This window comes from Chroicocephalus ridibundus, chromosome 2, assembly GCF_963924245.1.
Source record: "Chroicocephalus ridibundus chromosome 2, bChrRid1.1, whole genome shotgun sequence".
NCBI lineage: Eukaryota > Metazoa > Chordata > Aves > Charadriiformes > Laridae > Chroicocephalus > Chroicocephalus ridibundus.
Window position 1 is genome coordinate 39,145,269 of NC_086285.1, and position 12,915 is coordinate 39,158,183.

At 44.4% G+C, this 12,915-nt stretch overlaps 1 long non-coding RNA gene across 4 annotated transcripts in view; it reads right to left on the reverse strand.

Moving 5' to 3' along the window:
• The window catches only part of LOC134511342 (uncharacterized), an 83,450-nt gene that overhangs the window by 23,619 nt on the left and 46,916 nt on the right, over window positions 1–12,915 (reverse strand). For all 4 annotated transcript variants that reach the window (XR_010069861.1, XR_010069859.1, XR_010069860.1 and 1 more), the window contains exon 3: window positions 7,777–7,859. This is a non-coding gene — a long non-coding RNA (uncharacterized LOC134511342). The remainder of the gene's footprint in view (window positions 1–7,776; window positions 7,860–12,915) is intronic.

Genomic DNA, 12,915 nt, shown 5'->3' on the forward strand with positions numbered 1-12,915 from the left:
AATGCTCTTGCTTCAAGGTTATTTATATAAAAAGGTATCTAGTCTCTGTAAAGAAAAAACTGCGCGTGCCTCTGTGCTTCCTGCACAATAACGTGATGCATTGCCTTTCCCTCTGAAGTTATCATCTTGGCTTCTCTATATAAATTTTCAGCCCATTAGGACAATTCAGGCCTTAAAACAAATGAAAAGATTGATTCAAAGGTGCCCTTGAAAGTGCAGGGCCATAAAATGGGAACAGTAAAACCAGCATGATCAGAAGCCGTCCAGTTCTGGACTCATTTACTTATGTCAGACTTTTTCATGCTTTGGACTCCAAACTGCAAGATGAGCCAGTATTAACTAAAGTTTGGGAAACCTATGGCACCACCCAGAAACAAGCAGTGAAACTCCCATCATGTTGCTAGCTATCAACTTCAGGGAGAGAATTTTTTTCCACGGGAAACATGAGGGGATACAGAAGGATCTGGGAAGGCTACCAAGCATTACTGGATCATCACAAGGTGGGACTTCCATCAGCAGCATTGCTATCGGTCGGTCCTAAATGGTTTGCATTAAGTTACTATGCTAACTCCTAGGGCCTGGGTGCCCACACAGATACTGGATGATGGTAGGGACGGAGTGCGTACTAATCTTGCAATTTGTTTTTGACCAGGAGCCAAGAAATCATTTTTCACAGTTGATGGAGCAAGGATTTTTAGAGCAGCAGAGTTCACATGTCTCCTGTCCTAACTCATTGCTAGGAGAGCCGAAGAGCTCTGCAGGACTCCCTGTCTTCATCATATTGATCCCTGCTGCAGCAAACACAACAGGGAAACACCTTTAATCAAATAAGCACTCGCCTTCAAGTCCATCAGTTGTTACCGAATCACTGCTGTTTGAGCACGAAAATGATGTTTTGTCGGATGTTTTCAACAGTCTTTTCTAGAAAATCCAGCATTATTTCGCATGGAAAGGACAACAGACTTGCTTGGTTAAAGTGACTTATTCCAGACGTGGAGTATTCACACCCAGAGCAATAATTAACATACTCTCAAGAAAGCACGGGGGGCTGGGAGACTTTCCATTGCTCTGGGATAATAGCCTTAGTCACACTTTACAGTACCATGCCGTTTCCACGAATTTACCCATAGCGAATCATTTGTTTCTGGGGTGATTCATAGCCACGGCTGCTTCCCGTCTTCCTGGGGGCTTTCTGCAGCATGAGGCTTCCCACAGCCTCAGCAAGACCCATGCCTGAAGAGGGCTGTCACCAGCATCCAGCCCAGGCTTCTTTTCTGGCGAGACCGGGCGATAAGGCCGGCAGGCTGAACAATGGATGCTCCTCCACAAGCAGATTAGCCTGGCCCCTGCAGAACATCATGTATGTTTTAAGGGATGCTGTCAAGAAGAAAACGGCGGGTCAAATCCTTGGTGAGAGCAAATTAGCAGGGCTGCGTCAGCTGCACTGCGGCTGGTGGAGCGGCGCCAGCTGATAGGAGCCGAGGATCTGACCCCGGCTATCTAGGAAAAACAGTGTGTATCTGGGGTTTGAACAATGCTGGAGAAGGGATTACTGGAATCAAAAGGAGCATAAGCTTTTTTGCCCACTTTTCACCACTTGCGCTGTTCCCCATCGTCTCTGCTGCAGCGCCGATACTGGGCAGGTCTGGCCTCTGTGAATGCATTTTTGGCTCTCGTGGGATTGCAAAATGACTGCTGTAATGAGGCTTTCTCACTGAGATTAGAAAATGCTGCAAAAGACTCGCAAGCGTGCTGAATTTCTATCCCACGGAAGGCTGTATCCCATTCCTCCTCTCTTCAGGTGGAGGGGACCTGACGCTGAGGAACAGCAGCAGCGGAATTGGCTATCCTGTGGCACCCCAGCCCGCTGGCACCCGCGGGTATCCCCGAAGGATGCGATGCTGCTGCAGCTCTGCTGCAAGGGTAGCACAGAGAGGAGGGGACAGACCCGCCTCTGCCCCCCCGCAAGCCACAAACACGATATTCTCCGTGGAAACGTCAAGTGCATTATGAGGACTGACAGAAATGTCATAGCACATCGCGAGTGCTTTCATCCCCTCACCAGAAATAAAACACATGTCAGGTCACAGAAGGCTGTTTTCGCTCTTACCAACAGTGCCGGCTGTTGTCTGGATGTGCAGGACCTCCCAGCCCCTCCAAAGGCATTTTTGATGCCAAGGAAACAGCATTTTATGAAAATACTTCCCTCTCTCTCCCTCTCAGAGTGGTTTGTTTTGGTCACGCAAGCCTGAAAAAAAAGGTCCAGCTAGCTGGACCCTGTTGCTTCAGGTACAGCTTCGTTTGCTGGGGTTTTGATATCACTCAAACCAGGATTTTTCTAGCTTTCATGGATTGTGGCTAAACCTTTTGCACAGTTTGTCCTTCAGAAGTTCCCAGATGTCTCAGCTGACACTTCCCTGGCATATATTTCAGGGGAAGAAAGATGTAAAAAAAGCTGTCACTCATCTGACTGTATTTTTTCTTGCTACCGTGCTATAATGGTGTTGATAAATACTGAGGAAAATTGGCGTCGGCTCCACTTTTCTCCCTGACTGCCAGGACATGTCCAGCTTCAGTACGCTGGGTGATCCGAAAACTTGGTTGGCAGGTGGCCTGTATGGTTTTGTCCGTAGTTTTGGCCTGCTCTTTTTCACACTCATTTTACCCCCCCAGGATTTAGAGGGTTCCCCAGAAGTTGTCTTTGCTTCTCTGACTTTGGTCAGACAGCGTTTTAACAATCATGTTTAATAGTAGGTGTCCAATTAATGCTTCTTATTCAGTGATCCGGTCACCAGAGGCTGTTTGTTTTATTAATTCTGTAGAAAATCTGCCCTGATCATTTGCCTGGATCTATTCAGTACTTAAACTGTGAAATCGATTTTAATAGGACTCAAGGGATATGCACGTAACCCTTCATATGTCCCCAAGTGTGTCTCATTCTCAAATGAGGTAAAAAAGGCCCATTAGTTTGTAGCTAATATTTTGCTTGATAAAGTAGGTATCATGCACTGATGAACCAGAAAGCAAAGTGTCTTAAGTCTCTATAGATTCGGCTAAGAAACTAACTGCTAAGATGAGCACTAAAGCAGGTCTGTGCTTTTGGCAAATCAGCCGGAGGCATCTGCTTCACACTGATGCAGGTTTGTATCAGCCTTCTGCCTCCAGATGGATTTGATCCTAGAGGTATCTGAGGTTTTCCACAAGACTGTTTCTGCCTTCCATCTTCCATCTGAGCTCACTAAAGACCCTACAGAATTGCTTACAGATGTAGAGGCTTGTCCCATTGCTTTTAGCCAAATGTTTTCTCCTCACTCTTATTAAGTATCCAAATATTTGGACCTTTAGCATCTGGGGTTAGTGACCACCCTCTGCTCCACTTGTGGCACTGCCCAGCATGACCAAGTCTTGATGTCTGGCTGGAAATCTTACACACTGCTACTTGGACACTTCCCTAGCTGCAGTGGTTTTCCCAGGAAAAGGGCTGCATTCCCATACTGCCTGGATGAGAAGCTGAAACTGCCCTTTAAGGTAATTTAGGTGGTAAGAGGTGGTGGCAACTTAAGACTGCACTTGTTATACGGCACAACTGAGAGGGCTTAGTCAGAGGAAGGCACCCAGCTGTAATGTTAACTATTTTCCCAGTATCTCCATAATCTTTGTGTCTGGAGGCTCCCCTGGGTTCCACACAGGTACTGCAGTTTCTATACACTTCCTTCTCACACACAATCAGCAGCAACACATCTTTTTTTGTAACCGATAATCTGGTTACTGTAAGAAGGCAGGCCGACGCGGGTGGGTTTTCTTTTATCGGTAGCTTTTGAAGTGATCAGTCACAGTTTTCTAAAGACTGCCTCGAATGAGCGTCAGTCCCACTATTAATAATTTGCTTTCAAGGTGAGCTCATGGGCATGGCAAGTCCCCAGCACAGTAATTACTTGGGGTGCTTAAGAGCAATGAGAGCTCCTGGAAAATTTGATAGAGTACTAATTATAACAGAAAGGTTTTTAATGATTACTTTCTGTTCAAAGACAGAGGAACAAAATAAGGCGTATATTCTGCATATATCCTGAGTGCTTGCAAATAAATTTTGCTTGCATGAGGGGCCTTATGGATGCTCTAATAAGAAATATCTCAGTCCACACAGGAGCTCTGGCCTAGTCAGGGTCAACAAGCGACTGCACCTCTGTTGTGGCACTACCCAAATTCTTTGTTTCTGCTTTCAGAGCCTCAGTTTCTTTCTCTTCACCTCTCAACACCAACGCTTTCTATACCGACTGTCAACCCTCTAATAAAAACCCTTCCTTTCTGTTTTTTTTAATCGCCTCCGTGCTCTTTCTGTGATATACACAGGTCCCTGATTCAGTCCTATTGTATAGTGCACCCTTGGTCATGCTGGTAAATTAAGCGGGAGCGTGGAAGTTTTCCAAGATCAAGGGCAAAATGATCTTCCTACTCCAGATGGGTGTTGTTTAGAACCATAGAATCATTTAGGCTGGAAAAGACCTTTAACATCATTGGGTCCAACCGTAAAGCTAACACTGCTGAGTCCACCACTAAACCATGTCCCTCAGTGACACATCTACACGTCTTTTAAATACCTCCAGGGACAGTGACTCCACCACTTCCCTGGGCAGCCTGTTCCAATGCTTGACAACTGAAGAATGCATTTCACTGAAGAAATTTTTCCTAATATCCAATCTAAACCTCCCCTGGCACAACTTGAGGCCATTTCCTCTTGTCCTACTGTTTGTTACTTGGAAGAAGAGACCGACACCCACCTCGCTACAACCTCCTTCCAGGTAGTTGTAGAGAGCGGTAAGGTCTCCCCTCAGCTTCCTTTTCTCCAGGCTAAACAATCCCAGTGCCCTCAGCCCCTCTTCATAGGACTTGTTCTCTAGACCCTTCACCAGCTTTGTTCCCCTTCTTTGGACACGCTCCAGCACCTCAATGTCTTTCTTGTAGTGAGGGGCCCACAACTGGACACAGTACTCAAGATACAGCCTCACCAGTGCTGAGGACAGGGGGACTATCTGTTCCCTAGTCCTGCCAGACACACAATTTCTGACACAAGCCAGGATACTATTGGCCTTCTTGGCCACCTGGGCACACAGCTGGCTCATATTCAGCTGTCTGTCGACCATCATCCCCAGGTCCTTTTCCTCCAGGCAGCTTTTCAGCCACTCTTCCCAAGCTTGTAACATTTCATGGGGTTGTTGTGACCTAACAACAATTTATTAAAGACTGTTTTAAGATAAACCAACCCTTGTTCCCCAAAGACGTATAACCCAGAATATTTCTGTGGCCCTTTTTACATTTTACAAGGTGATAAATTTTACATTTTTTCAACAATTGAGTTCCTAAATGCACAGGAACATAGCAAATAAATCCAAAGTCAGATTATTGTCATTTAAATGCATCAGGGGATATCATCACATAATATCAGGAAATGAGCCAGTCCTTCCATTTTAATTTTGCATTGAAATAAATGTATTCCAATAATATTATCAAAAGTAAACCACAGAGGTGCTGGGATGTGATGGATTTATTAAGATACAGCGTGTACCTTTTATATGAAAATATCCTCCAGAATCTGTGAAGTTTAACACATTCTTGTATTATAAACATAAATTATTCATAAATAATTTCACTTACAGGTTTGATACTTCATAAAGTCTAATTTCCAGTAAGATGAGCACTTTGAGAGGATCTTCTCTTTGAAGAGAAGTGTAAATAGTCGCATGTTGATATCATGAAACTGAGACTTTCATTATAGTAGAGTCATCTGAAATCCAAATGCAGTGGTCCTAAATTTGCCCTGTGCTTCAAAAGTATAAGGAATATATCGCTTGCATAGCAAATAATTTAAAGCCCAATTTATAAGCCCCTTTTTAAAGTTAATAGAGCTCTTCCTCTGCCTGCGGACATTCAGGGACGGGTAATAATCTAACTATTTCAAATCTTCACTCCCCAAAAAACCTCCTAACTTTGATGTGCTGGTTGCCATCTTGTTCGTGGCATTTGATAAATGGTAAGACCAGAGAGGTCCATGCTTGGTCTTCTGTAAGCAGGCACCTTGGTCAGAACGAAGGGCCCGAATGCACGGCCTTGTCTGCACAAGGGCTGAGCTCGTTCTGCAGCAGCCACAGAAAACTGCAGCAGCTCCCTTTACTTCAAGGGGAGTTGGAAATACTGAGCATCTTCTGAAAAATCAGTCTGCTCATATACGATGCGTATGTGTAGGCCTGAAAATTTTGGCCAGAGTGCTTTACTTCGTTTTATTCACCTGTACCTGATCTCATGCAACCAGCAAGACTGTGCCATAAGGGAGGAGTGCAACTGCACAAGCCGCACACGTTTGTGCAAGAACAACCACAGGAGGAAACACCTGGATACCACCACTCTCAGCAAGCCATTTTAATACCATCTGTGGGTTTTTTTAAACTACAGATGGACTGTGATTTTTTAAGAGAGTTCCTTCTTCCCAGGCAACAGTGTTTGAAACACAGCCTGTAACAGCACTTGATTGTCCACTGCTGTAAACTAGATTATTGATAAATCCACTAACATGTCCTTTGCTTCCTAGAGCAATTTCACATGTACGGACATTTCTGTCCTATCGTCCAGAGCAGACCCCAACGAGGAGCCCATTCAGGCGCTGGGAAGGGACAGCCACCCACAGGTAGGAAGTGGCCTCCTCAAGGCCAGTAGATTTGCAGCTCTTCAGTAAAATACATCACTCTTCCTTTCTTTAAGACAGTGAGGTGTTCTTTAGTGCTTAAGCACTACATCTTTTTTGCTCATCTTTAATTATCCTCTCTAAAAAACAGAGTGTTGAGGAATACTTACCCTCAGTCTCTTTTTTCCAATAAATAAAACTAATGACCGTTTTAATACTTAGAATCATTCTTATCTAAAAAAGTAACAAAAAAAGACTCAAATATCATCCAGGATGAAAACAACTTGTTTACCATGCTAGTCTGCATAATTAGCTTGAGTATTTTTTTAGAAGTGAAAAAATCAAATTCCCACAAAAATAAAAAACTGAGCGTCATTTCTTAGTGACTGTTTTTCCTGATTTAGGAACTAGATTATGTAGAAAAGATGGGCCCAAATTTTGCTCTCATTTGCATCAGCCTAACTCAATTTAATTCAATGACAGCAGTTCCTAGCAGAGTTATAATAGATGTTTCTTTCTGGAGCTCCTGGAACATCACAGCTCAATAGCAAAAAAGGCAAATGAATGCTTTCAAACCTCCTTGGTTAAACATCCAGTAAAATGAAACAATTCAGGCAGCATATGGTGGTGTCACTTTCACAACACATGTCCTCACGAGCACGCTATGAAGATGGTATAGATAATGTAAAAAAACAGGCAAATACAGTAAATAAGTCAGAGGGCAGCGCAAAGACGAGCCCTGTGAACAAGGAAAGAAGCCACAGAGACCAACCAAACTGAAGCAGAAATATCACAGAGCGACAGAGCTCACGCAGACAAGGAATACTTCTTGTTCAGCTGGAATGTACTCCCTTGTTTTAAATAGCAAGCAGTTTCTTATGCCTCTTTAATATGAACACAGAATTTCTACCAACATACATGTGTGTGTGTGTGTTTGTATGTATCTATATACATATACATACATATGTGAAATTAGCACCACATCTTAAAAATATAACTAGGGTTTTAACATAAATATTGCTTGATGGCTAAATGTCATGAAACAAATCCATTTATTATAGCAATGTTTATGTGGCTGATCTTCTGAATGCATGACTTACAGACAGCTGAATATACGTATTTTCTTGATGTTCTTCTTGGCTGTTGGATGTTTCAGGCTTATCCGTATCTAAGGACAGGATACCTGGGGAAAGCGAAGGCACAGGGTTAGAGGAAGAACACAAAGGATTTTAGAGGCTTGGCACAGGAAAGCCAGGGAAATCTGCTGGATTGAGGATATCTACTGTTCTGGCCTGAAAAAAACACATATTACCAAGCCCGCACGTACATGGCGAGGTGCAGTGCAGCACAGCTCTGCCTGACAGGACTCCCAGCATGTGTAACTCGGAGCCATACTGCCCAGCAGGGCTTTATCTGGGCACGTATGGCAGGTGGCTTCCCAGGGTGCAAAAGAAAACCACTAAAAATAAAGCAGCCAGTTGCAGTGAAAATACAGGAAAAGTCCCATGATCTCCATAGGAGCAGACTTTAATCTTACACTGTGGAAAGCTCTCACATTTTGCACGATGGCCGGCACCATCTCTCCCCTCCACTGATGAGCACTGCCCTGGGCCGCTCATACTGGGAGCAGCAGCGTGGATGTTCACAGGACCGTGTCAGGGCAGTGCCGGTGGGAACTGCGTCTCCCTGCAGCGCGGTGGGAAGAAGTAACCATCACGCACAGAAGAAGCCTTCTCTGTTTTCATCTGAGTGAATCTATTAGGACAAACTGTTTTTTTCTGGGGAGAATACACTCCTGCTCAGGCAATATGCAGCGTGCGCTGGATTGCACACACAATTTACCAGCTGCGCAGGTATCTTTATTCAATCCTTCCAGCGCTATCAGCATCTGCCTTGCCTCCAGCCAGAAAACCCTTTGTCCCTCCATTCGTCTCAAAGGAAAAAAAGGTGGTTCCCCTCGGGGGAAGTGCCGCTGGCAGGTCCCCCTCCACCAGAGCCGGGCTGGTGTTGAGATGACCCGGTCAGGGGTTGTGGGATGGGCTTCAGCGGAAACAAGCTTCCCCCATTACTCTCAGTTCCCCTTTGCCAGACACAGAGGTTTTTGAGTTATTCCTGCCTATTGCACCAAAGTGCAGATTATTAGCCCATGTGTCAGCCTGTAATTTGTTTCACGATGTGAGCCCGTATGCCTGAGTGGTTCTGTTCCCCTCTCTTTCAATAAAGCCAGTCCATCCTTTAATTCAATTACAGCCCTTTTAGCTGGCGTCCTCACAGATCCCAGCCAACCATTCTCTTTGTTTTGCGGATGATAAGGATACCAGCACCCCCGGATTCCTGAACTCAATTTTTATGCAAGCTACAAAGGCAAGGGCACCCTATTTTTTCAGTGAGCCCATCCTGATCCTCTGAGGTGCTGAGCTCTCGTTCTGCTCCAGAAACCCCCCTTTGCTTCAGAGGAACGAAATGCTCCTCAGCATGAGCTCAGCACCTCGCAGAACCCCACAATTAAGTCATTTCCTGAAGGCCATGGAGTGAATCAGACAGAGCGCCAAGAATTTAACACAGCTTCCTGAGTCCATCCCTTGCTAACCATGAGCACAAAACCATGCTCTGTTTACACAGAATTTAAGCACACACTGAAGTTGTACTATTGCATGATTATGTTCTGTTCGTAATTAATTTTTCTCTCTGCTCTCTTTTCCACACCCTCATCCGGAGCATTAATTTCCCTGTTGAAGCTGCATGCTTTCTAGAAGTCCCAATGGGAGAATCGCAGGCGCTGGCCAGATCTGGGCCCCGAAGGTCTCTCTGTGCCAGCATCCCCCTCTCCTGCAAAGGAGACGTCACCTCCTCCAGTCTCTTCTGTCTTTCTCCTGCACTGGATTTATCTGGGGTTCTAGTGCAGGAAAGAGGAGGCTGAAACGGAAAGAACACCCTTCACCTCATCTCTCTTTGCGATAAGGATCTCCTAAAAACAGGCTCCACAACCAAGACTGGGGACTGCTCTTAGGCAAAATCTTCTCTCCTCTGTTAAAACAAGGGAAAAGAAACATCCCCCAACCCAGCACCTTCCCTTTGCAGGATCTACTTCCTGGAGAAGGGTTAAGATTTGGGGTCGGGGAGAGATTCAATGTCCTGCAGTCCAGAAATTGGACTGGAGTGACCTCAGCTATAATGGTCTAGGCCCAAGCAACATAAGGGAGTACTGCTGAGCTGCTGTTTATGTCATTTCCACCCCCATCTCTCTAGCATATGGCCTTTCCCTCTCCTATCTGTCATCAGGACTGATACTGGCTATATCAGACTCTCAGAGGGGCTTTTCCTACCATTGTAAATGTTGGCTTTTCCATCCAATAGCTGCTCATCCCGTACTGTAAGATCCTTGCTTCTGAAACCATGCTAGCTTGCACGCTCCCACCAAACTGAAAATGAATCCACATCCCATCTGCTGGCATCTGCTCCACACGCTGCTCTGCTGGGTCCCCTTTGTCACCCATGGCACTGCTGTCACCCCCTCGGGCTTGCCGTCTCTTAAGCCACAAGAGAGCACAACCCATGGCAGTACCAGTCCCCGAATGCATGGTGTTGGCTGGGGGTGGAAGTTTGCACAGTCTGTGCAGCTCACATTTTTCATATACTGTCTGTTGGAGGTTCACACCACTTTCTGCCTCAGGTCTGCTACCGGGCATGAGGTCTCAGACAACTGCCCACTCTCTGAGAGCTTCACCACAGCTGGGGACTTTCCTCTCCGGCTACTTTTTAATTATCTTGTCAAGGGTTTAGCCTTTACTGTGTGTTTTGCTCTACTCTAGACTCAGCCTACTCTCCTACCAAGAGTTTAGCATTTTCCCAAAATTACAGCGTTGGCTCATCAGGCCAATCATGTACTTCTCTGTGCTTTTGCTGTGCTTTTGGTTTGCCACTTAAAAACATATTGCTCACATTTCATGAGCTGCCTGTACCACTCAAACTCCTGTGATACAGTTTCACACAAATTAAATGCGTTCTCACAAATTAAATGGAAACTTTCACAATCGACAAATGCTGTAGAAAAAGCAATAGTCAGAAATTAGACTAGTTCGGCTTAACTATCTTTCTTTTGGCACCCCTTGCTTCTAGTTACTGACTGAGTCCCTGTTTAAACTGCCTCTGGTAGGTCTTTATATTTCTGGAGAATTTCAGCCCTGGAAGGCGGAAAGCTTTCATGCTTCCTTTCAGGGAACAGTCTCACTTTCTTTCAATCACAGTTCCCTGTATTGCTCAGCAATTACTCCAAATCCTGGAGTCTGGGCTCCCAGACCGCTTCCTTCCCAAAGCCAGTAATAATCAGACGCAGCCTCAAGCCTGACCCCATGGGAACCTCTTCACCGCGTGGGTATCAGCTCTAAGTGGCTGTTGCGTGGGGCGCTTGGGAGTGCAGTCCCCTCACAAAGGCAAGCCCGTAAAGGGTAGCGAAACCCCCGGAAAAGCAGAGAGTCCAGCGGTTACCAGTCTCAAGGGAGGAACACAAGACTTTTCTCACAGATTAAATACAGAACAGCGAGTAGAAATTAGAAGATGCTGTACAAATAGTTGTTTCCTGCTCTCAAATGTGGAGGGAAAAAAGAAGTAATTTCCAAGGAGGATATGCCAGTATTCACAATATCGTTTCTATTTCAAAGAAACCTTCTTAGGTGTCAATAAATGCATTGATAAGACAAAATGCAAAGCCAAATCCCCCCAAATCCATAGATAGTTCTCCCCTCCTCCCTCAAGAAAATAAAAAATAGTACACACTGTACATCAATCTGTTTCTTGGAAAACTGGCATATTGCAACACCCAGGGTTGGCTCAGATGCTTCCATAGCAGCCAGACTCTTGCAAGCTCGAGCACTGATCGCTGAGCATGGCATCAGGCTTTTCTCCATGGCAATGCAGACCACTTCTGCTCAGCCATCTGTCTTATCCATCACCTTTTAAATTTCACTGCTGTCCTTGTCCATGCAATTCTGACATTTCATATGCAGGCGTGCTGCATACAAATCCCTAGTGCAGGATTTCTCTGTAAAATTCCAGGTGCTGTTCAGAGATTTTATTTAAATGAAGGAATACATCTATTATCATCACAGTGAAGATTATAAGTTGCCTTTTTTTTTTTTCACACTGACTAAGCCAGTGCAATTTAATTTAATATTACTTAAGAGATCAAAAATGACAGGCTTACTGAAATATATTCTGGTTTTCTTACAGGCACCACTCAAATTGTTAATTCTGCTCCTGGATGCTAAGGAGTTATATAATGATAATAATTACCTTGCATTTCTATGGTATTTTCATGTCATGAGTATGTTCTACAAGCTGTACATGGAAATAAATTGAAATGCCACTATTTCTAGGGGTTTTACAGCCATTTGTCCGGCCGTGTAGATAATATGGAATGATAACCTATCTAAATGAAATACTTTGGGCAGGCTTTTTTGGAATGCAGGCAGCTACAGAATTGCAATTTTCGCATGAAAATTTGAGGATTTCCTTAAAGCTTCTGCTCTTGACATCATGGGATTACAAAGTTTATACTGGAAATATCTCTCTTTTGATCTGCAATTTGGAAAAACTGGAACACAGGAAACTCAGAGGCTCGAAACAAAATGAAAACAACCCCTGCTATATTAAGGCAGTGTTATGATTTGAGAAGGAAGGGGACGCTGCGCCCTCCATTTTCAATACATGCAGTCAGCAGGCACGGGTTTTGTTATTATGCTAACTGCAACTTGTCACAAAGACATGATGCAGCCTACATTAATTAATAGAGGCCTGGCAATCTCTACTTACATGGCTTCCAGCAATCTGTATTTTCAAAGAACAAATCCGAATCTGATCTTTGCTCTGAGTCATGAATCACAGGATACCTGAAACCTGGGAATACGAAATACATGAGCCCATTTCTTACAGCTGTAAGGTCATATTGTTATTAATTTTTTGTTTTACTGATTGTTCACGTTAAACTTTTGGTCTACTAAATGTGTTGGAAAGGCCTTCTGGGCCCTCAAGAAGCAAAATTTTCCCTAGATCTGCCATAGTTAGTTGGGGTTTATGGATGTCAGGATATATATGGGAAAATCCATCCAAATTTATCAAAGATTTGAAGATGCAGAGAATCCGTTTAACATTAAGCTCCCGTAGGGATGCTCCTATCTGGAGTTAAACCGGTTCAATTTGACCTAGTTCACTTTGTCTCTGGAAGAGTTAAAGTAAGTCAC